The 27,768-nt window shown below is 40.6% G+C and overlaps 1 long non-coding RNA gene across 2 annotated transcripts; it reads left to right on the top strand.

Moving 5' to 3' along the window:
- Positions 1–27,768, top strand: LOC135494880 (uncharacterized). Of its 2 annotated transcripts, none has more exons than XR_010448480.1 (5): positions 1–111; positions 6,764–6,902; positions 8,787–8,975; positions 9,984–10,085; positions 26,682–27,768. It is a non-coding gene; the product is annotated as an uncharacterized LOC135494880 (long non-coding RNA). The 2 variants fall into 2 exon arrangements; XR_010448479.1 differs by lacking the exon at positions 26,682–27,768 and adding an exon at positions 10,620–12,255.

Genomic DNA, 27,768 nt, shown 5'->3' with positions numbered 1-27,768 from the left:
ATCAATCGTCTATATCAAACAGAGAGGGAGAGAGGCAGAGAGAGAAACACCTTAAAACACTTAAAGAAGACCTCGAGAGTCAATCGTATTTCACCAATTAAAGAACAAGGGGTAAGTCCAAAAACTCGAGTTACCATATTTTGTATTATAGACGATCGAACATCGGACCTCCGGGAGGCCGTGGATATTTTCCCCCTCCAACAGTGACGACTGGGAGCGGTTCCCGCCCAGTACGTTTACACTCCGTAGCCTCTACCCGCCCGTTGTCTGGAAGCTGAGCAATGTCAATGTATTGAGGGCCAAGATTGTCATCCAGATTATCTTAGATAGGGTTGATTTTGGGCTCGTTTAGACATAGCTTTGACATCTATAGGTGGCGCTTTTGTTTTGCAAAGAACGAAAACTTGAATAACTCACAAACGGCTTGACTGGTTCCTCGCGAATCTTTGTGGCTTAGTTGTAATGATTAGATAAAGGTTCTTTTCGATTTTGACCCCGGTTACTAAATTCGCGGTAAATGCTCCACAAACCTATTGAGTCAGCATCATATGAATTACTCACTATAATGCACTGCTTACCAATTACCGCACTTGGCCTTAAAACACCAAACTCAACTTTATCCGAAGCACAGGGAATCAGCTATGACTTAATCCCAGTGATTGCCCCACCCGAACGATGACTTCAGTGTGTCAATGAAAGGACCTGTGTTAAAATGAAAGACTGAAATCATTGTTAACGCAGGGAGTTGTTGGTTGAGTCCGGGCATCCTGCCACGAGTCCCCCGCAACCGTAAACATCATGTGACCCGGCTATCATTGGCTGACCTTTATAGGGCCTAATATGTAAAGTCAAGGACTTGGTGAGCCCCCCTTTAGGTCGGGGGAGCACCCCAAAACCCCCCTACGATAGCGTAACGTTTTTACCCAGTACAATGGAGGGGAACCCCCCCCCCCCCCCCCAACCCCCCATGTTGGGACCATCCATAGTTCCTTCCGACACATTTTTGTTTTGGTAATGTAATACATTGTGATTGTCCTTATTCACGGTAAATGGGTTGTCCTCATGCATTCACTTTCGAAACGCATTTTAAAATAGATGTTACGTCCTGTTAATGGGGCACGTCATCATCGCGTACATTTGGGAAAAACTCCCTAACGAGACCGGAGCAGACGGCTGAAAGTAGTTTAATTATTGGCCGCTAGGGTACAGAATGTACGTCGCTCACCCGAATTTTTCACGCAACTATAGCTAAATAGAGCTAGTTCTAGTTTGTGATTCATTTTGATACTTCAGATTTGGGCAGTAGACCAATATAACTTAGTCGTCAGTGTGGTTTTAAGCTGGAAAAACGTATTTGTTTTTCTTAAAGTGCCTTTTTTGGACGGGTGTGTGCGATTGTTTTGTTTTTATGTCACGTGACCTCGACCATGTCGACACAAAATTGAAATAAACCACCCTTTTCTGTAATTATTTAGGACGGATATTTCTCTAATAAAAATATTAATATAATTGGCCAATTTCTTAGGCATATGATGTAGCGAATTCCCATGAAGATTTAAATTAATTTAAATTTAATTTAAATTAATTTCAACCAATGGGATAGCAACCACCACCGGAAGATCGCGGAGAAATCGTAAACTCAACGGAGTTAATTCAGAAAAATACCAAAAAAAATTGTTTGTAGGATATACAATAGTTACTCTCTTTATTTCTCATCATTCATTTAAATTATGTACTCCCGCACACACGTGTGTCTTAAGAGCCCCTCCTAAGAGGGGGGCTTATAATACAAACCAGACCGCAGGGCGTCCATCTCATTGAGAAAGATAAAGAGAAAGAGAAAGAGAAAGAGAAGGAGAAAGAGAACAGAAAGAGAAGGAGAAAGAGAAAGAGAAAGAGAGAGAAAGAGAGGATATTAACAGATCAGTATGTAGTACTATTTGGACTGTCTTGTGCAGTCAGTACATTCTCCTCATTTCTGTTTGGGTTAGTTAGGAGGGTTAAAGAAAGTTGTTAGGTAAATAAAAGTAAAGATGTTGTTAACCAAACGAGAAGTTGGTACATTTCATATACATAATTAGACAATTAGATAATGACTTCATGACCTCTACTGATAAATACAGCCCTATCCAAGCACTCCTGAACTAATATAATGCAAGGTACGTACATTTAGGCTGCGGCACCTCTCCAGGGAGTGGTGTTGCATGGCGTGATTAACAATTGGTTGGCTTTTGTTGATATTGTTGACTCAACTAGGGCCTTTAGTTCCTTTGAAAGGAGTCGTTTGGAGTTGCCAGGTACAGCTCGATGAATTTCATCAATATTCCTGAAGGACAGATCCGACTGGAGAAGATGCTTAAGTAGAGTTACACCAGCCTTGGCTAAGAGCGAGTTTACTGGAGAGAAGTTGGGGAGAATATCCGGGTTAAAGAAGACTGGTTCGGAGATAATATGTTCGAGGGTTAAAGTGTCAGGTTCACGAATAATGGAGATCTGGGAGATGGTACGAATTGACCCCGATTAGAAACTTGGGAGAGCGCGGATGATCTCGTTTGGAAAACGAGAAACTAGACATTTCTGGGTATAGTTGAGGCCTAAAAGGCTCTTGAGGTAGTAGAGAGCAACATGTTCGTAAAACATTGTCGAGATGCATTGACAACTAAAACCCCTCTGCACCAAATATCGCTGAACAGCCTATTGGAGCATCTCTGGTAGCCCAGAGATGCTCGTTTTAACCTGAGCTGAGTTAACATATAGTATTATGACTGTCCTGTTAACGGTTGACCTTTGTACCGCCATTTTTTCAAAATATAGTGAATACTCATTTCAAAGGCGTGAGGTTGTTTTTTGTTTTCCATAGGACTGACTCTTGGGTTTTAAATGAGCATTCAATTCATTTAAAAAGAGTTTTAATTGCTTTAGGATTTTGATGTCAGCCAAATTTGCGATACCTGTGGTCAACCCTTAAGCTGATTACCAACACCCATGATGATTTTTGGGACTCGTCTTGAGTGAGAAGCTGTAGGGAATCTTTTACGAAAGAACAAACTGCGATATATGATACAAAACACAGGTCTTGTGGTAAAAATAGGTCGAAACTTAAAACATATTCAAGCACTTTAAGAAAAGAAAAGTTTACTGGTGAACAGATAAACAGACGTGATATGAAAGTAAACGTCGCCAACTCTTGATAAACCATAATGGAAATGTGATTATTCAATACAGATGTGTACATAACATCACATACACCCAAGTAAAGGATCATTGTGGTTACCGAAAATTTAAAACGCCAAGTATTATGTCGATATTAGAGGCCGCTAATCAGAAAAACCTTTCGCAACAATACAGAACGATAAGCAATATAACCATTGGCAACTCGGTCAAAAGAATATCAATGCTGCACTGCAATGTGAAACTTAAATTGTAAACATCTACTCTATAAACTCATCTAGAGCAACCGCTTGAATTCTCAACAAGAATAAAGGACATCTCCTTTGAACATGTTGACTGTTCTAAATATAATGAACTTCCTTGAACCTATACCGTGACAAGCTGTATATATTACACAAAGCGTAAAAAATGTACCTTTGGCTTGATTGATAAGATTGAATGAGAAAAATGACAAAAACAGTATAAAAAAACAGGGATAGGTTGGACTGAGTGTGGGACTTTTTTCGGATGAATTAGGAAAAAGTTAGAATAACCGTTAAGAGGGAGGTAAAAGTCTCAGATACATCAACTTGTGTCTTCTTAACCTTTTTTTTCTCAATGAACATGTCCATACGAAGCGACGTCTTCATCTGTTAGTCCTGGAAATTTCCGGCAAAATCTGTTCAAAGTTTGCAGAAAGTGGTGAAAAGATCGGACGGTTCCTTGACACCTTATTTGTGCATAGTCACACCCGGTGTAGAAGTTTAAAATGTCCTGGGATAGAATGTCCGGGAAACAATGGATTATATTATGCGCTTTAATCTCTGAGCTATTGGCGGTCATGGCCTCTATAGAACCAGATAGCGGAATACAATAGGGCCGGACACTTTTTCCAGGGGGACATTTTCTTCTTTTACAGAAAGCAGGTCACTAGGACATTTTTTAAATGAGTGTCTATACCTTTATATTAAAAATAGATTGCATTATGTTGTCAGCACAGACGTCGCAGTAAAAGTTGTTTATCTGTCGCAATAGCAGAAATATGTGACTGGTCAACGAAGTTCTTCTGCTGACCCCCCCCCCCCCCCACACACACGCACACATAACTTATAAGTAAGACATCATCGTCTACACGTTATACAATGGGAGATCAATGCACTCGATTGGGAATATCTATTGCTCCGCACGAACAAGGCAAATCACAGTGCCACTTTCCACTCGCCACAAAAATAGTGCTAATAAAAACACAGAACAATATTACTGGATCCACTCACCAATAAGATTCTAAGCCCTTCAATACCCGATTTGTACCTCCGCCACGATGGGTAGCGTATAAACAGCCGAAGACAACAGTAGGCCTTTCGCAGCCATAAAAGGGGTGGGATATCTATTTAAGAGTTAACAACGTAATCGTCATGAATAGTCATGGTTCTACAGCGGAACTTTTCATAATATTACAATTAAAGAATAATGGTAGAAACAAAGACAAGATATCCCAGCTTATTTAATTTGCCGACTATTATGCCCGGTTGTTTAGACTCTAGTACCAATCGAGGCGGTAGTAGAAATCGGGTTTTGTCGGGCTTGGGATCTTATTGGTGAGTGGATTATACATGTGTTATATATGATATGTATCGGACAAAGACTTGGAGTAGACTTCAACAGCCTTTTTCGACATTCTAAAATAAAATAAAGGCACAGAAAGCCTGTTTGTTACGTGGATGAGCGATCGAACGATCCTAGCCATAGCACATTGAAATTTCAACAAAGGCCAATTCAAGCAGTCAATGTAGGGCCGCTACTATCACTGCGCCCAAGTTTGATTGCCCGCACCGCTCTTTTACAACGCGTACCTAGATTACCTTAAACAACTGTTGAACATCATCACTTCTCCGTCAATTTGAATTGAAAAAAAACTTTTCGATACATATCAACCGATCTCGTGTTTCTGTGTAGTCATGGTAGTATTGTGAACAACATATCAAACGTTTAGGAACATTTAGGCCCCGGAAACGGTCAAAATGAGACGTCAAAAACGAGATGGCCGCCTCATCATATTTTTGGCTATATCGCGGTTTATTTTTGACATTAGAGAGGTTGCGAACCGTCCCGACTCCCACTCCCACTCCGAGTTCTACTCGAGTCGTTCTCGGAACTCGTGACGTCGAAAAGTAGGTTACGCGCACCAACGGGAACCGAGTTGAGAGACGTCATTCAGCCAGCCTGCGAGTCATACGGCCAAACTGGAAATCAACCAAATTAACGACGTACGAGAAAAAAAGTAAAAAAAGCAGACGAAATATTCTACAATTTTGGTGATTTACAGCTAGTAAAAAGCCGTTTCCTCTGTAACATGTGCGTATTTCTATTGTAAAACTACGAATTACTTCAGTCCTAAGATAACTAGATCCAAAAAGTACAGACGGGAACAGAGTTTCAAACAAACCAACACGTAATGTACATGTGTACATGTACACGCACAGTCAGTACACGGCCGTTCTACACAATTTTGAACACTTCAAAAACAACAAGTTTTCAACGTCTTTTACACAAAAAAATCTTGTTACAACTTAGGTGACGTGCTAGAACAGTGTGTAAGAGATATTGCTTCTTCATTGTCACTTGATTTAGATGTCTAAAAGCTAAGATAATGCAAGTGGGAGAACACTTACGAGTTCGCGGCCTCCAACTCGTAAAATCGTCCGAGTTCATGGAGCAAGACAGGGAAATCCCTCGTGAAGTGATGACGTAATACGCCAAAACGGAATCACCTCGGAGTGGGAGTGGGAGTGGGGACGGTCCGCAACCTCTCTATTATGATAAATATGTTGGTGTCCAGCTAGTGGTTCTACAACACTAATTATGAGATGTTTGGGGAATTAAATCAGGGGAAATCGAAGATAGCCACCACTGAGTCCCCTGTCCCCCTCCCCCAACTATTTTATTGGCCATAAGTCTGTCCATATTACTATCGACTGACAATTTTGGTGGCCTGACATAGGATTTAAGTGTGAAGGAATCCTTCAAAACCATTTATGAGGTTGTAAAGGAGTCGCATTATGGACAATTCACAAACTTGATACGCGTTTGTGGGTCAAAGGGGCAAAGCTTGATGATACCGAACCTCGTGAAATATGTTTCATGGGGGGTCGGTCGGCCTAAGCCAGTAACGGCAAAAAAGGTAATAGATGTACGGCTTAACTATCATTTAAGCCTTTTTGCAAAGATGCTTACCCTTTTCAGACGGTCCGGTCCGAGCACGGTTCACTTAAATTGAACTGAAAAATCTTTGACAATGTAAACGCAGCTTAAGAAGCGGGCATAGCAGGATGCGGTACCACCTATTCCACAAGTACAGAGTAGGAGACACCAACCAATGCTCTTGCAATACGAGACCGATGACAACGACCACTGGACTGCCCTCTGCACAAAGAAAACTAAAAGCAGACAATAAATCTGGCCAAATGGTGCTAACATATAGGATCAACTGTACGGGCGTGATTGCGGAGGATGACTGAGTACATGCGACGAACAAGATTGACTGTGTGATTGAGGATAACGTGATGAAGAAGAAGTAGACAAATGTGCTTAATCTCGGTTTTGTCATTTTCAGCTCTTTTGATAAAGTTCAATGCCGTGCAAGGAAGGTCAGTATTACGAAGCAGCCATAAAAAGCTGTAGATCGTGCACGATACCATGCAGTTTAAGTGAAGCTGTTTGCAAAGCGGTAGGCTGCCTACCACGTGAATTTGGTAAGTTGAAATAAGGCAGATACCGTTTTTGTTTTTAAATGCATTTTTGTACTAGTTGAATTTTTATTGGATTGCTTTGGTATTTAAAGGTTTCCTTCACAATATCCCAAAATTTGCCCCAAAGAATTTTCAAACAATTCGGAATTCAAATAATCTTGATAACGCACGTCAACAAGAGTGATTTTGAGGGACGCTGTTAAAAGGAATATTGTCTAAAAGATTGGGCATTAAAATTAGCTGTTTCGCACCAATTATTATATTGATGTTTGCTACATCAGCTGTTAATTTTTATCCTGAGCCGCGTGTATTCAATGTATAGTCAGGGGGATTCAATGTAGGACTCGATGATGTTTCAGTTCATATATCGGGTGTCCCAAAAAGTGAACCACTTTTCGACAAGTATTTTATCAACGATAGATTAACCGATCTCATTTTCAAGAGTAACCTTATGGTATTCCATCAACAACTCTGCAAACTATCTAAAAGATCGATCGCAATTTATGCGAGAATTCTCAAATTCAAAACAGCATGTCAACAATTCAATGTCGGTGCAGCGCAATGTGACCTTCATTATCACCTTGGCATCTGTCAATCAGTGCCAGTCAATACCATAAGGCCCCGTGTGGTGGCGCTGAGGCGGCCGCTGTAATCAAGAGAGTGGTTGTGTCACTTTATGTTATGACGGACCTAACCACAATTGCTTACATTTTCGCATTTACACATCGTTTACACATCATTTTCACGTCATTATCACGTTTACACATCATTTTTGCATTTTGCTTACATTTTCGCATTTCACATTTTTCGCATTTTGCATTTTACATTCCTGTGTTTTAAGAGTGACTGGCATCATGCCTAGTCTCTCTTAAAGCACAGTCAACAGACACCACTAACCCCCTCAAACCACAAACGCCCACCCCTTCCTGCTACCTTATAATTCTGGGTGTCAGGAATGTAGAGAATATTGCTTTTCACGAGAACGCCCCTTTTAAACCTGTCTTGTTGTTCCTGCAGTCAAGTGACACCATGTCAACGGAGCAACTCATGGAACAGTCAAACAATATTTTACTTTCGGGTGCAACTATCTGTTATATTTGGATGCACCTAATTCCATCCCTTCATTATGTAACAAACATTTAAAAAAAGGTCCAAAAATCACCTTTTTTTCATGTGCCTTTTCAAAAATTCAAATGAGCCAATGAACTGTGCTTTATGATCATCATTTTTTGGCACTTGCAGTTCCATACAGTGTGTTCGTTTGTCATGACAAATGCACACTTTTGCTTAGGATTTTTATGTTATTTTTTAAAATCTCTTCCATAACCTTTGATAAAGACCCCCAATCCTTCATGTATGAGCCGAGCTGGCGATAAAGACCCTGACTGACTACATTGCTGTTTATGAGGGGGTGTTCTCAAAGGTCACCAGCTGTCTGAAAAAAACAATCACCTGCAGCGACCTAAAACCAATCCTCAAAATGAAAGAATTTAGCAGGAATTTTCTAGTAATGAAAGCAAAAAACCTTTGTTGCATCATAGTTCACCCATACATTGTGAAAAAGAACGAAAATGTAATAAAATAAAAAAGTGACTTTTTGGACATTTTTAAATTGCCTGTTACATAATGAAGAGGCAGGATTAGCTAAGCCTTAATACAACAGATACATGGCCAACTAGATATACCATTCTCTGCCGAAAACCAATTCAATTGAATTATCTTATTCTATCTCTGTGATATTTTAAAAAAAACCTGTGGAAATTGACTTTCTGGAAGGACTGTACCTGAACTGATTCTCTTCATTCTATTATGGCGATCAAACACTTCCATTCCAAAATCTTCCTTCGGCACTAAAGTACAACGCATTATCCGGTTTCACATGTTTAGGTTACCAAACAAACCCGTCAGCGACGACAACATCGTCCCTGGTAACCCTGAATAGCAGTAGCGGCAATGGCATTATGGACGAAGAGGCAGACACTTCAGCATCCATCTTGATACCATTGACAGCTGCTATCGTTGTGATGCTAAGCCTTTTCATTGTCACCGCGATTGTTTGTTTCTTCAAGAAAAAAGGTTTGTACCACTTTGATATAAGACTCGCTGAAGAAACGTGCATTTGTTGACGTCTTTGTACTCTTCTTCAGCAATAATTATCAAACACTTTTACATCTGATTTTTCGAGTATTTAATTTGTTCGTTTAACCGAATTACTGACAGCGATACATAATTATGCACCTCAGACAGTAAGACAGAGGTTGATGGTAGCCCGATTGAGCTAATTCGCCCTTCACCAGTTTGGTAAAGATTCCTGCTTTACGAGTCGTCTCGCCAATTCGGGCGACAACTCGACAACGAAACATAATCCGTGAAAAAGGTTGTTCGCATAAAAAGCGCACAGCTGCTCGACCATGTCCTTGTTGATTTCAATCCCATGGTGATTTCCCAATTCGCCATGTCTTTTGTTTTAGCCTGATTAGGCGTCTCTAGCTGTGCCACGTCCATCCGGATACGCCGATGTGGAAAGACTCTCTCCCACATGGATGATTGAGCCCATTACGATATTTTTTGCCATTGAAAAGATGATCTAAAACATGTACAGTCCAACGTCATTAATAGTCATTTATTCATGTATTTATGTCAGATTCCATTGACAATGCATTGGATCCATCGAACCATGGCAAAAAGACAATAATCAGCTATAATGCAGAAACCCGAGACACATAAACTGAGCTTTTACTGTAAAAGTTAGTTGGAGAGTCCATTCATTAGTTTTCTGTAGCCTGCTGATGATCACAAGCAACCAAACAAATACTGTTATCTTTGTTATGCGCGTATGGGCGTGGCACAGGCGGCAACTTACGAAACTGGCATAACTTACTGCTACGATTCGATCCCGGGCCTCACAACGAGTGAGTAAAAACAATCGACTTGATACCGACATGGGTTCGTGGCTTCGATCCATCTGTTCTGGTCCTTGTCTAAAGATAAAGGCTTTACGATTCAATCATGAACTTACGGCAACGAAAACACTTCAAGCTTACAGGTGTATTTACTGTATCAAATGTAATGAATATTTTTCAGGGTGTTGTTGGCATTCAAATCCCAAAACTTCGAAAACGGTAAAATGGCCATCAGATAAATACCTACCAACAACCCAGGAATGTCAATGCTGCATTGTCCAAGGTAATTTTTTTTTATAAGACACTGCCAGAACCTCTTTCAGTCATTCTTTTAAATTTATTATCATTAGCAATAGAGGACAGTTACAAGTTACGAGGGCATGTAAACTATGACCCGTCCTTTTGGCCGCTAGGTGTCACTACTATTTCTACATGACAAATACATTTTTGTGGCCAACCAACGAGGGCAGAGGCAATCATCCTCATCACAAATAGAATAACTTTTTACACTTGATAACTTCTACAAATCTATAAATTGTTATTTGTTTCGGTCCAGTTCCATGGATTGATCAGAGGTGCGGTTGCTTGCATTAGGACTGTATTTTGAGAGACCTTTTTTCAAATGAGAGCCGGTCATCGAAGGCCTGGTACACGTTCCTACAATAAAATACCATAACGCTAGATATAAAATTTAGTGAAAGTGTTGAAAATGTTACACGTTTCTAGAAAATTAGCCGACGGTACACGTAGACGACAGTACATAACATAATGCATTAACTTACACCTCGTATGTACCTCATATATTTTGGGATTTCAGACCTTGAGAGCCCAAGTTCAAGCGACGAGGAACTTCAGTATGGACCGTATAGACTCCGTACAAACTGATAGCCTAATGATATTGCCTACAGTCGTTTTGTAAAGTAAAGTTTGTTTATTAGGCACCTATTCCATAGAGCTATACCCTATACTATACTATACGCGAACAATAGTTTCATGGTCATGCACCCTTTGTGAAGCCATTGTTCGCGTATAGGCACCTTCCCCATAGAGGTATACGGTATACTACACTATACGCGAACAATGGCTTCACAAAGGGTGCATGACCATGAAACTATTGTTCGCGTATAGTATAGTATAGGGTATAGCTCTATGGAATAGGTGCCTCATAGACAGCTTTTGGCTTATGAGCCCAAGTGCAAGCGACGAGGAAATTGATACTGTAGTCTATTCATAAATGTTATGTCCGATCTTTTTGGATCTATGTCAGTTGCGGGACTACCGGCAATGTGTTTATTCAGAACCATATTATGTAACTTATTTGTATGAACATTATTTGTTTTTAACGGTTTTGTATACACGGTAAGTTTACTCGTGGACTCGAATTTCCATTCACAGTTTGAATTTATCTGTAAGTTTCTACTTATTTCTGATTTCTTGTTTCATGTTCATGTTCATATTTTGTTTAGCATGGTGAATGTATAACGGGTGATATTAACGCTATTGTTGTCTTTTAAGGGCATTTATTTAAAGGCTTTAGCCTATTTACTATCCCTACTGTGCCATGTTGTATTTTGTGAATATAAATGTATGTCTGATGTTCATGTTCATATTTTGTTTAGCATAGTGAATGTATAAAGGGTGATATTAACGCTATTGTTGTCTTTTAAGGGCATTTGTTTAAAGGCTTTAGCCTATTTACTATCCCTACTGTGCCATGTTGTATTTTGTGAATATAAATTTATGTCTGATGTTCATGTTCATATTTTGTTTAGCATAGTGAATGTATAAAGCAAAGTTAAGATGTTGTTAACCAAACGAGAAGTTGGTACATTTCATATACATAATTAGACAATTAGATAATGACTTCATGACCTCTACTGATAAATACAGTCCTATCCAAGCACTCCTGAACTAATATAATGCAAGGTACGTACATTTAGGCTGCGGCACCTCTCCAGGGAGTGGTGTTGCATGGAGTGAATAACAATTGGTTGGCCTTTGTTGATATTGATTTTGAGGTCTAGATATTGAAAAGTCCATTAAAAGCGGTTAGAAAAAGACATTGTCTGCTAAAAAAAAGACGTTACCTAATTAAGTGTTAGAGGGAATTTTCTGAAACGAAAGTGATAACATCTAAAATGGTAGATTGTAAAACGCAGATGTGAAAATCAGAAGTTCCAGATCAATTCTTCTGCATCATTGATGGTGCAGAATGCGCCATTCCTGCACCACATATTGTCAAATACCATGATTTCATCTTCTAGTTTGTAATAGAGGTAGTCTATGTTGATACGGTATTTTAGAAATGATCTAAAGATCTCTAGCGGATCGGTGGCTCCTTCACCAAAGATTTTATGCACAAGGGCCTAGTAGGCTGCTGCTTGGGCGGTGACAAAAATGTAATTGATGTACCTGTTTGCGAGAGAGGTGAGGGGTAATAAAGATATATAGTCCTTTATCGAGAAAGAGTATTCGTTGTTGACTTTCAGCACTAAGCTTGCTCCGCATTGAGCTAGAGGGGTAAGATGATGACATTGTACAAAGGAATGTAGTAGGTCGTCGTGACTCCCAAAAAACAGACAATGGGGGTTGTTTACAAAACCTGCGTTAAATCTGAACAAACCAGTGGGCATTGCACCATGTAGAAGTCTAAAATGAATGAACGCGTGGTCGTCCTTGGTAGGCTTTGAAAACGTAGAGGTGAAGATGGGAGCAACATCAGACTCGGCCAAAAACATCATCCCACCTGTGGCCAGGCCTTCTGAAATACTTCTCCTGATAGGCAGTCAGACAGCGGACCTTATATGCCTTTGACCGTTATGGAGGCGAAGGGGAGGTTGTCCCCGTTAAGGGAGACATCATCACCCTTCTCGTGAATCCTTGGAACTGTAACTAGAACATCCCTCAGCTGAGGCTTATCAAAGGAGCTCACATTTGAAGTTGGAGGGGGGGGGAAATCTACCCATTTCCTAGGAAGGGACTCAACTAGGGCCTTTAGTTCCTTTGAAAGGAGTCGTTTGGAGTTGCCAGGTACAGTTCGATGAATTTCATCAATATTCCTGAAGGACAGATCCGACTGGAGAAGATGCCTAAGTAGAGTTACACCAGCCTTGGCTAAGAGCGAGTTTACTGGAGAGAAGTTAGTGAGAATATCCGGGTTAAAGAAGACTGGTTCGGAGATAATATGTTCGAGGGTTAGAGTGTCAGGTTCACGAATAATGGAGATCTGGGAGATGGTACGAATTGACTCCGATTAGAACCTTGGGAGATTGCGGATGATCTCGTTTGGAAAACGAGAAACTAGAAATTCCTGGGTATAGTTGAGGCCTAAAAGGCTCTTGAGGTAGTAGAGAGCAACATGTTCGTAAAACATTGTCGAGATGCATTGACAACTAAAACCCCTCTGCACCAAATATCGCTGAACAGCCTATTGGGCTACCAGAGATGCTCGTTTTAACCTGAGTTGAGTTAACATATAGCATTATGACTGTCCTGTTAACGGTTGACCTTAGGAACCGCCATTTTTTCAAAACAGAGTGAATACTCATTTCAAAGGCGGAAGGCTGTTTTTAGCTCACCTCTTAGCAGAGGTGAGCTTATCCAATACCGTGGCGTCCGTCGTCCGTCGTCGTCTTCGTCGTCGTCGTCGTCGTCCGTCGTCGTCCGTCGTCCGTTAGCAGGGCACGTTTCGTAACTGTTAGAGCTATTGAGTTGAAACTTTGTACACATGTACCCTTATGTAATGACACCTTGGAGACTAAGTTTCAATCCGATTTGTTTCATGGTTTGGCCACCAGGGGGCCAAACGTTAAAAGTGAAAATATGCAATATCTCCCTTAATTGTAGTCGGGAAATTTTGAAAAAAATATGGTAGGTACTTCTAGCAAAGGTGCATCATATATCCTAAGGGTTTTTGATTTGACCTCCTTTTCAAGGTCACAGAGGTCAAATGGTGTAAATTGGCCGTTAGGATGTAACGATGGCACGTTTCTAAACTGCAATGACTATTGATACCAAATTTGGTACACATTTACCCCTTAGTCAGGTGATCTCAGGGACCGAAGTTTGGTCCAATATGATTCACCACTTGACCACCAGGGGGCAAAATCCAAAAACCTTAAAAATGTGATTATTCCTTAACTTCTTGCCCGATTGCCACCAATTTGATATCATGGGTACATCTGACCACCATACAGTATATGTCACACATGTTTTTAATTTGACCTTCTTGTCAAGGTCACAAAGGTCAAATGGCGTAAATTCGCTGTCAGGCCGTAACTATGGCACGTTTCTTAACTGCAATGACTATTGATCACAAATTAAGTACACATGTACCCCTTGGTCAGGTGATCTCAGGTACCGAAGTTTGGTGCGATCTGATTTGCCGTTTGGCCTCCAGGGAGGGGGCCAAATCCTAAATTCTTCAAAATGCCATTATTCCCAGTAATGACTTGCCCGATTGGCACCAATTTTATATCATAGGTACATCTAATTCTAACAACCATTCAATGTGTCACCCGGGTCTTCTTTGATTTGACCTACTTTTCAAGGTCACAGAGGTCGAATGAACTGTAAATTGGCCATTTTGGGGAAATTGTAATTGCTTGGACCTACATCAAACCTAACACTACATGACACAATACCATGCTCTTTATCCATCTTTCCTCCACATGAGGTGAGCACAATGGCCCTGGCCATTTCATTTGTTTTCCATAGGACTGACTCTTGGGTTTTAAATGAGCATTCAATTCACTTGAAAAGAGTTTTAATTGCTTTAGGATTTTGATGTCAGCCAAATTTGCGATACCTATGGTCAACCCTTAAGCTGATTACCAACACCCATGATGATTTTTGGGACTCGTCTTGGGTAAGAAGCTGTAGGGAATCTTTTACGAAAGAACAAACTGCGATATATGATACAAAACACAGGTCTTGTGGTAAAAATAGGTCGAAACTTAAAACATATTCAAGCACTTTAAGAAAAGAAAAGTTTACTGGTGAACAGATAAACAGACGTGATATGAAAGTAAACGTCGCCAACTCTTGATAAACCATAATGGACCTGTGATTATTCAGGACAGAAGTGTACATAACATCACAGACACGCTAATAAAGACACATTGTGGTTACCGCAAATTTAAAACGCAATATGTCTATATAACAGGGTAACAGGGGCTACTATTTCGCAACTATTTCAATACATTTCGCAGCAATGGAACCATTAGTAAAATAAACATTGGCCACTCAGTCCAAAGAAAATCAGTGATGCACAGCAATGTGCTCTATAAGCTTATCGAAAGAGCGACCTCTTAAATTCTCAACAAGAAAGAGGACCTCTCGTTAGAACATGTTGACCTAGTTTCTAAAAATGATAATTTAAAAAATGATGATAAAAAAGTACTTTTATAGCGCACTACATTTCAGTGAAACCTCGCTTTGAAAAATAATGATATACGTCGTCTGAAGTAGCCTTACCGTACTTCCTTGTCCCTTTACCGTGACATTTCTTTAAAGCTGTATGTACAGTATTACACAAAGCGTAAAAAAATGTATCTTAAGCTCGATTAATTACATAGAATGAGAAAAATGACAAAAACAGTAAAGAAAATAATAGGGATAGGTCGGACAGTGTGGAACTCTTTTCGGATGAATTAGGAAAAAGTTAGAATAACCGTTAAGAGGGAGGTAAAAGACTCAGATACATCGACTTGTGTCTTCTTAACCATTTTTTTCTCAATGAACATGTCCATACGAAGCGACGTCTTCATCTGTTAGTCATTGAAATTTCCGGCAAAAATCTGTTCAAAGTTTGCAGAAAGTGGTGAAAAGATCGGACGGTTCCTTGACACCTTATTTGTGCATAGTCACACCCGGTGTAGAAGTTTAAAATGTCCTGGGATAGAATGTCCGGGAAACAATGGATTATATTATGCGCTTTAATCTCTGAGCTATTGGCGGTCATGGCCTCTATAGAACCAGATAGCGGAATACAATAGGGCCGGACACTTTTTCCAGGGGGACATTTTCTTCTTTTACACCGGGACAAAGAAAGCAGGTCACTAGGACATTTTTTAAATGAGTGTCTATACCTTTATATTAAAAATAGATTGCATTATGTTGTCAGCACAGACGTCGCAGTAAAAGTTGTTTATCTGTCGCAATAGCAGAAATATGTGACGGGTCAACGACGTTCTTCTGTTGATCCCTCCCCCCCCCCCCCCCCCCCCACACACAACCTATAAGTAAGACATCATCGGCTACACCTTATACAATGGGAGATCAATGCACTCGATTGGGAATATCTATTGCTCCGCACGAACAAGGCAAATCACAGTGCCACTTTCCACTCGCCACAAAAATAGTGCTAATAAAAACACAGAACAATATTACTGGATCCACTCACCAATAAGATTCTAAGCCCTTCAATACCCGATTTGTACCTCCGCCACGATGGGTAGCGTATAAACAGCCGCACACAATCGTAGGCCTTTCGCAGCCAGGGGTGTAATAGTCACGAATAGTCATGGTTCTACAGCGGAACTTTTCATATTACGATTAAAGAAAACATAATGGTAGAAACGAAGACAAGATATCCCAGCTTATTTAATTTGCCAACTCTTTCACAACGTGTACCTAGTTTACCTTACACAATTGTTGAACATCATCACTTCTCGGCAATTTGAATTGAAAAAAAGCTTTTCGATACACATCAACCGATCTCGATGGCCTAGTGGTTAAGGTGTCCGCCTCGTGAATGGTAAGGTCGAAGGTTCGAGGCCCGCTGGAAACCTCTTTCCGATGCGGCCGGTTGGTTAGCCGCCAGCTAGTTAAACAAACTGCCTTCTCGCCAGGCGCCTGGCATTAGAGATAAGAGTTTGGAAGTAAAGAGTGTCTCATAAGCCAAAAAGCTGGCTGGCCCTTTCATTAGGGTTGACACTGTAATAAACAAACTTTACTTTTACATACCAGTATAGTTCCCAAATGAGCATCGCAGCAGAATGTTGCAATTTGGCATGGGCGGGCAGAAAGAAGATATTTTAGGGTCAAAAGGGCACATAACCCTGAAAACATTTATACAAAACGTTTTATGGTGCTTCTGTGTAGTCGTGGTAGTATTGGGTCTTGTGAACAACATATCAAACGTTTAGGAACATTTAGGCCCCGGAAACGGTCAAAATGAGACGTCAAAAACGAGATGGCCGCCTCATCATATTTTTTGGCTATATCGCGGTTTATTTTTGACATTATGATAAATATATGTTAGTGTCCAGCTATCGGTTCTGCAACACTAATTATGAGGTGGTTGGGGAATTAAATCAGGGGAAATCGAAGATAGCCACCACTGAGTCCCCTGTCCCCCTCCCCCAACTATTTTATTGGCCATAAGTCTGTCCATTTTACTATCGACTGACAATTTTGGTGGCCTGACATAGGATTTAAGTGTGAAAGAATCCTTCAAAACCATTTATGAGGTTGTAAAGGAGTCGCATTATGGACAATTCACAAACTTGATACGCGTTTGTGGGTCAAAGGGGCAAAGCTTGATGATACCGAACCTCGTGAAATATGTTTCATGGGGGGGGGGGGGGGGGGGGGGTTGGTCGGCCTAAGCCAGTAACGGCAAAAAAGGTAATAGATGTACGGCCTAGCTATCATTTAAGCCTTTTTGCAAATGTGCTTACCATTTTCAGACGGTCCGGTTCGAGCACGGTTCACTTAAATTGAACTGAAAAATCTTTGACAATGTAAACGCAACATAAGAAGCGGGCATAATAGGATGCGGTACCACCTATTCCACAAGTACAGAGTAGGAGACACCAACCAATGCTCTTGCAATACTTGACCGATGACAACGACCACCAGACTGCCCTCTGCACAAAGAAAACCAACAGCAGACAATAAATCTGGCCAAATGGTGCTAACATACAGGATCAACTGTATGGGCGTGATTGCGGAGGACGACTGAGTACATGCGACGAACAAGACTGACCGTGTGATTGAGGTTAACGTGAAGAAGAAGAAGTAGACAAATGTGCTTAACCTCGGTTTTGTCATTTTCAGCTATTTTAATAAAGTACAATGCCGTGCAAGGAAGGTCAGTATTACGAAGCAGCCATAGAGAGCTGTAGATCGTGCAAGATACCGTGCAGTCTCAGTGAAGCTGTTTGCAAAGTAATGGGCTGTCAACTGGATAAATTTGGTAGGTTGAAATGAGGCAGATACCGTTTTGTTTTTAATTGCATTTTTTTACTTGTTGGATTTTTATTGGATTGCTTTGGTATTTAGAGGTTTCCTTCACAATATCCAAACGTTTGCCCCAAAGAATTTTTAAACAATTCGGAACTCAAATAATCTTGATAACGCAACAAGTGTGATTTTGAGGGACGCTGCTAAAAGGAATATTGTCTGGAAGATTTGGGCATTAACATTAGCTATTTCTCACCAATTATTATATTGATGTTTGCTACCTTAGCTGTTAATTTTTATCTTGAGCCGCGTGTATTCAATGTATAGTCAGCGGCGGTTTTAACGTAGGACTCGATGATGTTTCAGTTCATATATCGGGTGTCCCAAAAGGTGAACCACTCTTCGACAAGTATTTTATCAGCGATAGATTAACCGATTTCATTTTCAAGAGTAACCTTATGGTATTGCATCAACAACTCTGCAAAAAAACTAAGAGATCGGCCGCAATTAATGCGAGAATTGTCAAATTCAAAACAGCATGTCAACAATTCAATGTTAGTGCAGCGCAATGTGACCTTCACTATCACCTTGGCATCTGTCAATCAGTGTCAGTCAATACCTTTAGGCCCCGCGTGGTGGCGCTGAGGCGGCCGCTGTAATCAATAGAGTGGTTGAGTGACTCCATGTTATGACGGACCTAACCAAAATTGCTTACATTTTCGCATTGCTGCAATGAAAGACCTAATACTGAAACTACATTTTTTATTGACTGTGCTTTAAGAGAGACTGGCATCATGCCTAGTCTCTCTGACTGACTGCATTGCTGACTATGAGGGGGTGTTCTCAAAGGTCACCAGCTGTCTGAAAAAAACAATCACCCGCAGCGACCTACAATCTTGAAAATGAAAGAATTTTGCAGGAATGTTCTAGTAATGAAAGCAAAAAAAACCTTTGTTGCATCATAGTTCACCCATACATTGTGAAAAAGAACGAAAATGTGATAAAATAAAAAAGTGACTTTTCGGACATTTTTAAATTGCCTGTTACATAATAAAGAGGCAGGATTAGCTAAACCCTAATCCAACAGATACATGGCCAATTAGATATACCATTCCCTGCCGAAAACCAATTCCATTAGCTTATTCTATCTCTGTGATATTTTTAAAAACCTGTGGACATTGACTTTCTGGAAGGACTGCAGCTGAACTTATTCTCTTCATTCAATTATGGAGATCAAACACTTCAATTCCAAAATCTCCCTTCGGCACTAAAGTTCAACGCATTATCCGGTTTCACATGTTTAGGTTATAAACAAAACCCGTCAACGACGACAACATTGTCCCTGGCAACCGTGAATTACAGTAGCAGCAATGGCATCATGGACGAAGAGGCAGACACTGCAGCATCTATCTTGTTACCAGTGGCACTTACTACCATTGTGGTGTTTAGCGTTTTAACTGTCACCGTGACTGTTTGTTTCTTCAGGAGAAAAGGTTTGTACCACTTTTGATATAAGATTCGCTGAAGAAACGTGCATTTGTTGACGTCACTGTACTCTTCTTCAGCAATAATTATCAAAAACTTTAACATCTGATTTTTCGAGTATTTAATTTGTTCGTTTAACCGAATCACTGACAGCGATACATAAATATGCACCCCAGACAGTAAGACAGGGGTTGGTGGTAACCCGATTGAGCTAATTCGCCCTTCACCAGTTTGGTAAAGATTCCTGCTTTACGAGTGGTCTCGCCAATTCGGGCGACAACTCGACAACGAAACATAATCCGTGAAAAAGGTTGTTCGCATAAAAAGCGCACAGCTGCTCGACCATGTCCTTGTTGATTTCAATCCCATGGTGATTTCACAATTCGCCATGTCTTTTGTTTTAGCCTGATCAGGCGTCTCTAGCTGTGCCACGTCCATCCGGATACGCCGATGTGGAAAGACTCTCTCCCATATGGATGATTGAGCCCATTACGATATTTTTTGCCATTGAAAAGATGGTCTAAAACATGTACAGTCCAACGTCATCAATAGTCATTTATTCATGTATTTATGTCAGGTTCCATTGACAATGCATTGAATCCTTCGAACCATGGCAAAAGACAATAATCAGCTATAATGCAATAACCAGAGACATATAAACTGAGCTTTTACTGTAAAAGTTAGTTGGAGAGTCCATTCATTAGGTTCCCGTAGCCTGCTGATGATCACAAGCAACCAAACAAATACTGTTATCTTTGTTATGCGCGTATGGGCGCGGCACAGGCGGTAACTTACGAAACTGGCATAACTTACTGCTACGATACGATCCCGGGCCCCACAACGAGTGAGTAACAACAATCGACTTGATACCGATGTGGCCGATATTTCCGGCCAGTGGCCAAATTAGCAGGCATACAGGCACCTGCAAGCACATAGAATTAAGGATAAGCAAGGAATAATGTTATAGTAGAGTGATAAACTCAAGGAATGGCTTTTAATGACGGAATGACGGAATATATTTACAATTTACAGAACACGAATATGTACATACCTGCAAGCACATAGAATTAAAGATAAGCAAGGAATAATGTTATAGTAGCGTGATAAACTCAAGGAATGGCTCTGGGCCACACCAAGCATTCACTTAAATAGGTATAAGTATATATATTATGTAATGATTAAAGGTATTAAAGAGCATTAAAACTAGTGTATTGAAAAAGGCAAGACCAGCTTGTGCTGCCATCTGGAATGGGCAGCACAACTATTAAAGACATTAACCCATTCTCCTACATACACCCCCTCCCCTACTTATAGAAATTTCTCCCGAAATTTAGTTTAATAAAGGTTCCGAAATTTAGTTTAATAAAGGTTGGCGTGAGTCAGGTCAGTGAATAAGATTGCAGGTAGTGCAACAATATGATAATATGGCAATAATGACGAGTGAGTGACGAGGTGATTAATGATGATGGCGGCTATGATAAGTGATATATATTAATGGAAAAGAGAACACACTTTTACATAGCATTAACCGCAGAAATGCTCGTGGGCCTCAAACAAATTACTGTTTGGCCATTTACCTTCTCATGTGTCCGCTTCTTGTATACGCCTTGGTAGCCAAGTTTCTTCATCTTTGGGGCGAAGAAGTCATAAACAAAATTCGACTCACATTATATATATATACTGTATACGTTGCATTTGCTGGCCACCACAAGAAGACCAGAATAGGCCTATATTACTCCTTATACATGTTTAAGGCCACGAGGAGAGTTCCATTTGTCACCATTCACTGAAATGTTGTATAATAATTTTGGAAGCTACGGATTGCCCTGTCAGCAGTCTGCTGGCACACTGACATTAACTGTCAATGAAAGTTAGGCCTTTGAAAACAATCTTATGCAATATTGATTAGCAAGATGTTGAGGCCAAGGCAGTTGATGTTGTCAGCATGCTTGTAAGGACAATTCTTTTTCTCCTGATTTTGCACCGTCTTTGGTGCATGGACAATGGGAATGGAGCTGAGGAGGACCGTAATGAAAATGATGCTGTTGGTGATAATGAAAACGTCGTAATTCCTCGCAGACTGAACGCCTACTCATTAGATATTCGTATCAGGCGACTTGATGAGAACCATGAGCTGAACATTGCAAGGTCAAATGGGATTACTCCTTCAAAATATGGACAGCTACATGGCATTCCCCGAAGGACCATTGCGCGATGGATACAGGAGGATGAATTGCGCGAGAGACACCGAGAATCCACATACATATTGCGACAGATGCAAAGGCTAAGGCAACATGGAATTGATGGCACAGGTTAGTTATCCTGGTGACCTTGGTGCATCGGGGAAATGAATCAGGTGAATGAGGTGAAATGTAGGTGGGGGCTGGTAGGCCCGCAGGTGATGTGGCCCTTACGATTTTCCTCTCTCATTTCAGGTAGATGGCCAGAGGCAGAGAGACTCTTAAATGATTGGTTCCTACAGCGTCGAGAACATGGTCTTCCAATAGCTGGGAGTGACCTGATGTTCCAGGGTGAACGGTTCTTCAACATTTGGTGGCACGATCTTCCTGAGGAACAGAGAAAACATTGGATGGAACTGCGCCCTCATCTCATACCATTTTCAGCATCAAGTGGATGGTTACAAGGTTTCTTGACTCGTCATGGTATTAGCTACAGGAAGACTTGCAAAGACTCTACATCAATACCGCTCAATGCCGCAGAGTTGGTAACGGCATTTCAAAATGAGGTCCGAAACATTATCAATGATAATGGAATACAGATTATCGTCAACATGGATGAAACTTTTGTTCTTTGGGACATCGCACCCACGTACACGTACTCTTTGCAAGGTTTGAAACAAGTGGACATACGAACTTCGCGAGGAAATGCAAAATTAGGGTGTACGGTGACTTTAGCGATGACTGCGTGTGGGAGAAAACTCCCTGCAAGTATAATTTTCAAGGGTCTGCGCGATGATGGTCCAGAAATCGCTCGACTTCGGGCAACTGCCCCCAATGGTGTGCGGGTAACGGGCTCGCAAACAGGCTGGGCAAGTTGGCAGACACTGATTGCTTGGGTAAATGATTGCCTCATACCGTTTGTGGGAGACAACTTTCCATTCCTCTTAATTTGGGACATGTTCCCAGCGCACCGGCATCAACAAGTGCGTGACCATGTAGAGGACGCTCCCGGGTTCATAGGGCTGATACCAGGGAGATGTACCTCACTGGTACAACCTTTGGATCTGACCATCATCCGCAGCTTCAAATGTACAATGAGACGCCTATGGAAGGAGTGGAAAATTGAGAACAATGACATTCATGGTCGTTCCCCACAAATCACCAGGGATGCTGTAATTCAGATGGTATCAACTGCCTGGGAGAGAATTGCCCCAGAAGCAGCAGTCAATACAGCATGGTGAGTGAGTGGGCTTGAAGGCAATCAAGAAAATCCGCCTCATCAAAATGATGAGGAACACTTTGAAGTTGATGCTGATAATCCCAAATATGATCTTCATTTTCTTGAAGATTTAGATGAGTGAGATTGATAGGGTAATGCTCTCCAATAAAGCCCCGTGTGTTCAAATCAATGTGTTATTATGTCAGTTTTTCCCACAGGCCTAGGCCTAATTCCCTGAACAATGCAGTTGATCTATGAAGGCCTAAAACATGTATAAGGGGTAATATAGGCCTATTCTGGTCTTCTTGTGGTGGCCAGCAAATGCAACGTATACAGTATATACATACAGTGACTACTTAGTTAACTGGTGCTTGGTCTAAAATTTTCTAAGTCACTAATAGAGGCCCAGAATGGGATATTGTCGATTTACGACCATGTAGGGCCTATACTAATCACATTTCAATGAAGAAAATGACAGAGTTTTGATTACATGTTCATTTCTTGATCTGGTCTTCTGTGGCCAATTTTATCAATCAATGGTTGGTATGAAAGGCAATTGCAGTTGTGTAATTTCCTAGGCCCTTTACCCTAACAATCATATTGGTCATTCCTGTAGAAAGTTCAAATCATGAGGAACACAACGTTGTTGTTACTGCAGATGCTTTCGCTCTTTGTCATGTGTCAGTCTATGATGGATGCTGGCAATGATGACGATGATGATGATGATGATGCCGATCAGCAGAATGGTGCTGCAGCAGTTGGTCTCCCTCGACGATGTAACAGTTACACTGTTGAAGCCAGGCTGCGACATGCCTTGGATTGCCAAACAGCAATTGAACATGGCCGCATTCTAAATGTCAATGAGTATGCTAGGCGCTATCGACTATCCCCAACAACGCTCAGGAGATGGATACAGAACATCGATGAAATGACGGATCAAGTGGAGGAAAATGCAGAACGCCGGCGAGTCAGAACCGACCATGATGGTTGTTGGCCGGAAGTTGAGAATATCGTGCACCAGCATTTTCAAGAACGGAGGAATATTGCCCTGCCCGTTTCTCGGTCGGACATTGTTAATGATGCAACGATTGAATTTCAGAACTGGTGGGGCCAACTCCCACACAATGAACTTGAGGACATTGCAGCACGTCGCCCCGAAAGGTCCCAGTTTTCTGCATCAGTGGGTTGGGTTACAAATTTTGTGAAACGGAAAAAGATTGTTTTCCGCCGTAAAACGAAAGATTCCACCACTGTACCGGCTGATGCACCACAGAGAGTGAGAGAATTTCAGACTGGCGTTAGGCAAACTGTAGCTGACAACCATGTCCACACGCTCTTGAACTTTAACGAAACGTTTGCTCAGTTGGACTTCCCTCCGATGTATACAGCTGAGACCAGAGGTACAGTAGATGTAAATGTGAAAACATCGCGAGGAAATGCCAAACTCGGGTGCACCGTTGGATTGACAGTTGGCTCCAACGGAGAAAAAACGCCTGCTCATGTTGTTTTCAGGCAGCCGGGCTTCGTGCGTCAGATTAGAGATTTGAACAACATTCCAGATAACGTACGGGTCACATCCTCGAGGTCTGGTTGGGAGAATGGAGAGACACTGCAACATTGGTTGGACAATGTTCTTTTCCCTTACATTGGCGATTTTGACTTTAATGACATCCTTCTGCTTTTGGACAGATTCCGACCGCATCAAGCAGAGGATTTCTGTTACCCAATGGTTGAAGCAGGCATACTGTTAGACAATATTCCTGCTAGGTGTACATCGCTGGCTCAGCCGTTAGATCTCACTATTATGAGGGGATTTAAAGCTATAATGCGAAAGTATTGGAAGTTATGGAAATGTGATGCAACTGAGGCTGACGGAAATTGCCGCAAAATTACATTACAGGATGTACTCGGCATTATAAGTAGAGCATGGAATGATGTAGCTCCTGAGTCTGCGGCTAAGTCATTTCAAGTGGCTGGCTTAACACCTCAACCAGATGGTCATTATCGTGATGATGTTGCAGATGATTTGTTGCTTGGTGAAAACGAATTGTCAGACTCCGATAATGATGATGATAACTTAAATTTTGACGACAACTTGGAATTGTAAAACAGTTGTAGTGCAAAGTAGTGAATAAGTAAATGTTGTTAATGGCATCGGTTATGTAAGTGTTAGTTACTTTACCCCCCAAGTTAAACTTTTGGGCAAAAATCTCACATCCCCTCCCTGATTCAAATGCCACTTTTTTTAGGGTTTACCCTGTAAAAAGCTTGTAACGACATTCATTTTCCATGAAAAGCACTGGCCAGTGATCGTAGTCTTGGATGGACTTTCTGCATGTCGGATTTCAAGCTATTAAAACTTTCTGAGTACTTGATGAAAGTGATCATAGTCAATAGGTATCAATGCCGACATGTGCAGTAGGCTCAAGTTGTCATTATTAGCCCATTCATGCTTCTCAAAAGGAATGTAGGCCCTGCACAACCCATCTGGGCCTAAAATGCATATTATAATGACCTATTATGGACTTAGAAAATTTTAGACCAGCACCAGTTAACTAAGTACTCACTGTATATACGCTCAACCATTGCAATACAAAATCACACAAATGTGGCCGATATTTCCGGCCAGTGGCCAAATTAGCAGGCATACAGGCACCTGCAAGCACATAGAATTAAGGATAAGCAAGGAATAATGTTATAGTAGAGTGATAAACTCAAGGAATGGCTTTTAATGACGGAATGACGGAATATATTTACAATTTACAGAACACGAATATGTACATACCTGCAAGCACATAGAATTAAGGATAAGCAAGGAATAATGTTATAGTAGAGTGATAAACTCAAGGAATGGCACTGGGCCACACCAAACATTCACTTAAATAGGTATAAGTATATATATTATGTAATGATTAAAGGTATTAAAGAGCATTAAAACTAGTGTATTGAAAAAGGCAAGACCAGCTTGTGCTGTCATCTGGAATGGGCAGCACAACTATTAAAGACATTAACCCATTCTCCCACACCGACATGGGTTCGTGGCCTCGATCCATCTGTTCTGGTCCTTGTCTAAAGATAAAGGCTTTACGACTCAATCATGAACTTACGGCGACAAACACACTTCAAGCTTCCAGGTGTATTTACTGCATCAAATGTAATGAATATTTTTCAGGGTGTTGTTGGCATTCAAATCCCAAAACTTCGAAAACGGTAAAATGGCCATCAGATAAATACCTACCAACGACCCAGGAATGTCAATGCTGCATTGTCCAAGGTAATTTTTTTTTTATAAGACACTGCCAAAACATCTTTCAGTCATTGTTTTTAATTTATTATCATTAGGACAGTTACAAGTTACGAGGGCATGTAAACTATGACCCGTCCTTTTGGCCGCTAGGTGTCACTACTATTTCTACATGACAAATACATATTTGTGGCCAACCAACGAGGGCAGAGGCAATCATCCTCATCATCTATAGAATAACTTTTTACACTTGATAACTTCTACAAATCTATAAATTGTTATTTGTTTCGGTTCAGTTCCATGGAATAATCAGAGGCGCGGTTGCTTGCATTGGGACTGTATTTTGAGAGACCTTTTTTCAAATGAGAGCCGGTCATCGAAGGCCTGGTACACGTACCTACAATAAAATACCATAACGCAAAATATATAATTTAGTGAAAGTATTGAAAATGTTACACGTTTCTAGAAAATTAGCCGACGGTACACATTGACGACATAGTTAACACAATGCATTAACTTACACCTCGTATGTACCTCATGCATGTGTATATTTTGGGATTTCAGACCTTGAGAGATTTCCAAGTTCAAGCGACGAGAAAATTCAGTTTGGACAGTATGGCAATTCTTAAGGACGCATGCGAGGGCAAACTGACAGCCTCATGATAGTGCCTACAGCCATTTTGTACAAACGTCGAAAGGGACTGTCAAACACTAAACTTAATGTTTAGTTTTCCAATTTTCGAATTTTTTATGTTCCTAGTTTGTACATGTGTGTACCCTTTCTGATAGAAGGACCAAGTGGAACAATTTTTCAGAAGAAAGTTGGTGATTCGTTACAGCGAATATTTGTTTTAAAATATTTTTCGACCGTGCTATTTAATTTCATTTTCATTTCGTGGCAAAAATCGGTTCGGGCACCCAATTGCCACCGTACAATAACTGCAGAATGCTGCATCTACAATGGGTCTTTTTTAGAAATGTTTTAAACTACATAAAACAAACTACGTGTGATTTGCAATATTCTAAATATACACTGCATATCCAGACAAAGCCATTGAATTGTGCTTTATGCAAAGGTAAGTAATCATGTTAGCGCAAAACAATTTTATTTGTGATTAAAGAAATACTGATACCGAATTAGACATATTGGATGTCTCACCATGCAAACACCACGAGTTTGTAGGGAAAAACCGAGGTTTGGGTTGAAATTGATACTATAGTCCATTCATAAATGTTATGTCCGATCTTTTTGGATCGATGTTAGTTGCGGGACTAACGGCAATGTGTTTATTCAGAACCATATTATGTAACTTATTTTGAAATCTCGCCATGGGGTCAAGGTTGAGGTCACATCGAGGTTTTTTACACCTGGGTCTTCGGATCTATTCACTTCATACATCCCTATTGTTTTATTTCTCTTTAGGCAGCATATATATTCACTTCATACAGCATTATTGTTGAATATTACTTGTTTTTAACGGTTTTCTACCAATGTATACACGGTATTTCCTTTGTATTGTTGTGGGGTTAAAAGTATTAACTAAAATATATCTGCATATTTTTATTTTTTTTACAAAGAGTTTATTCGGTTTATATTGTACATGTATTTTACAGTTAAAAGCCGAAGGCTTAAACTACTGCAAAATAAAAA

The sequence above is a fragment of the Lineus longissimus genome, chromosome 10 (assembly GCF_910592395.1).
Source record: "Lineus longissimus chromosome 10, tnLinLong1.2, whole genome shotgun sequence".
Lineage (NCBI taxonomy): Eukaryota > Metazoa > Nemertea > Pilidiophora > Heteronemertea > Lineidae > Lineus > Lineus longissimus.
The sequence above is the reverse complement of the archived record's forward strand: the minus strand, read 5'-3'. Positions and strand labels throughout refer to the sequence as shown.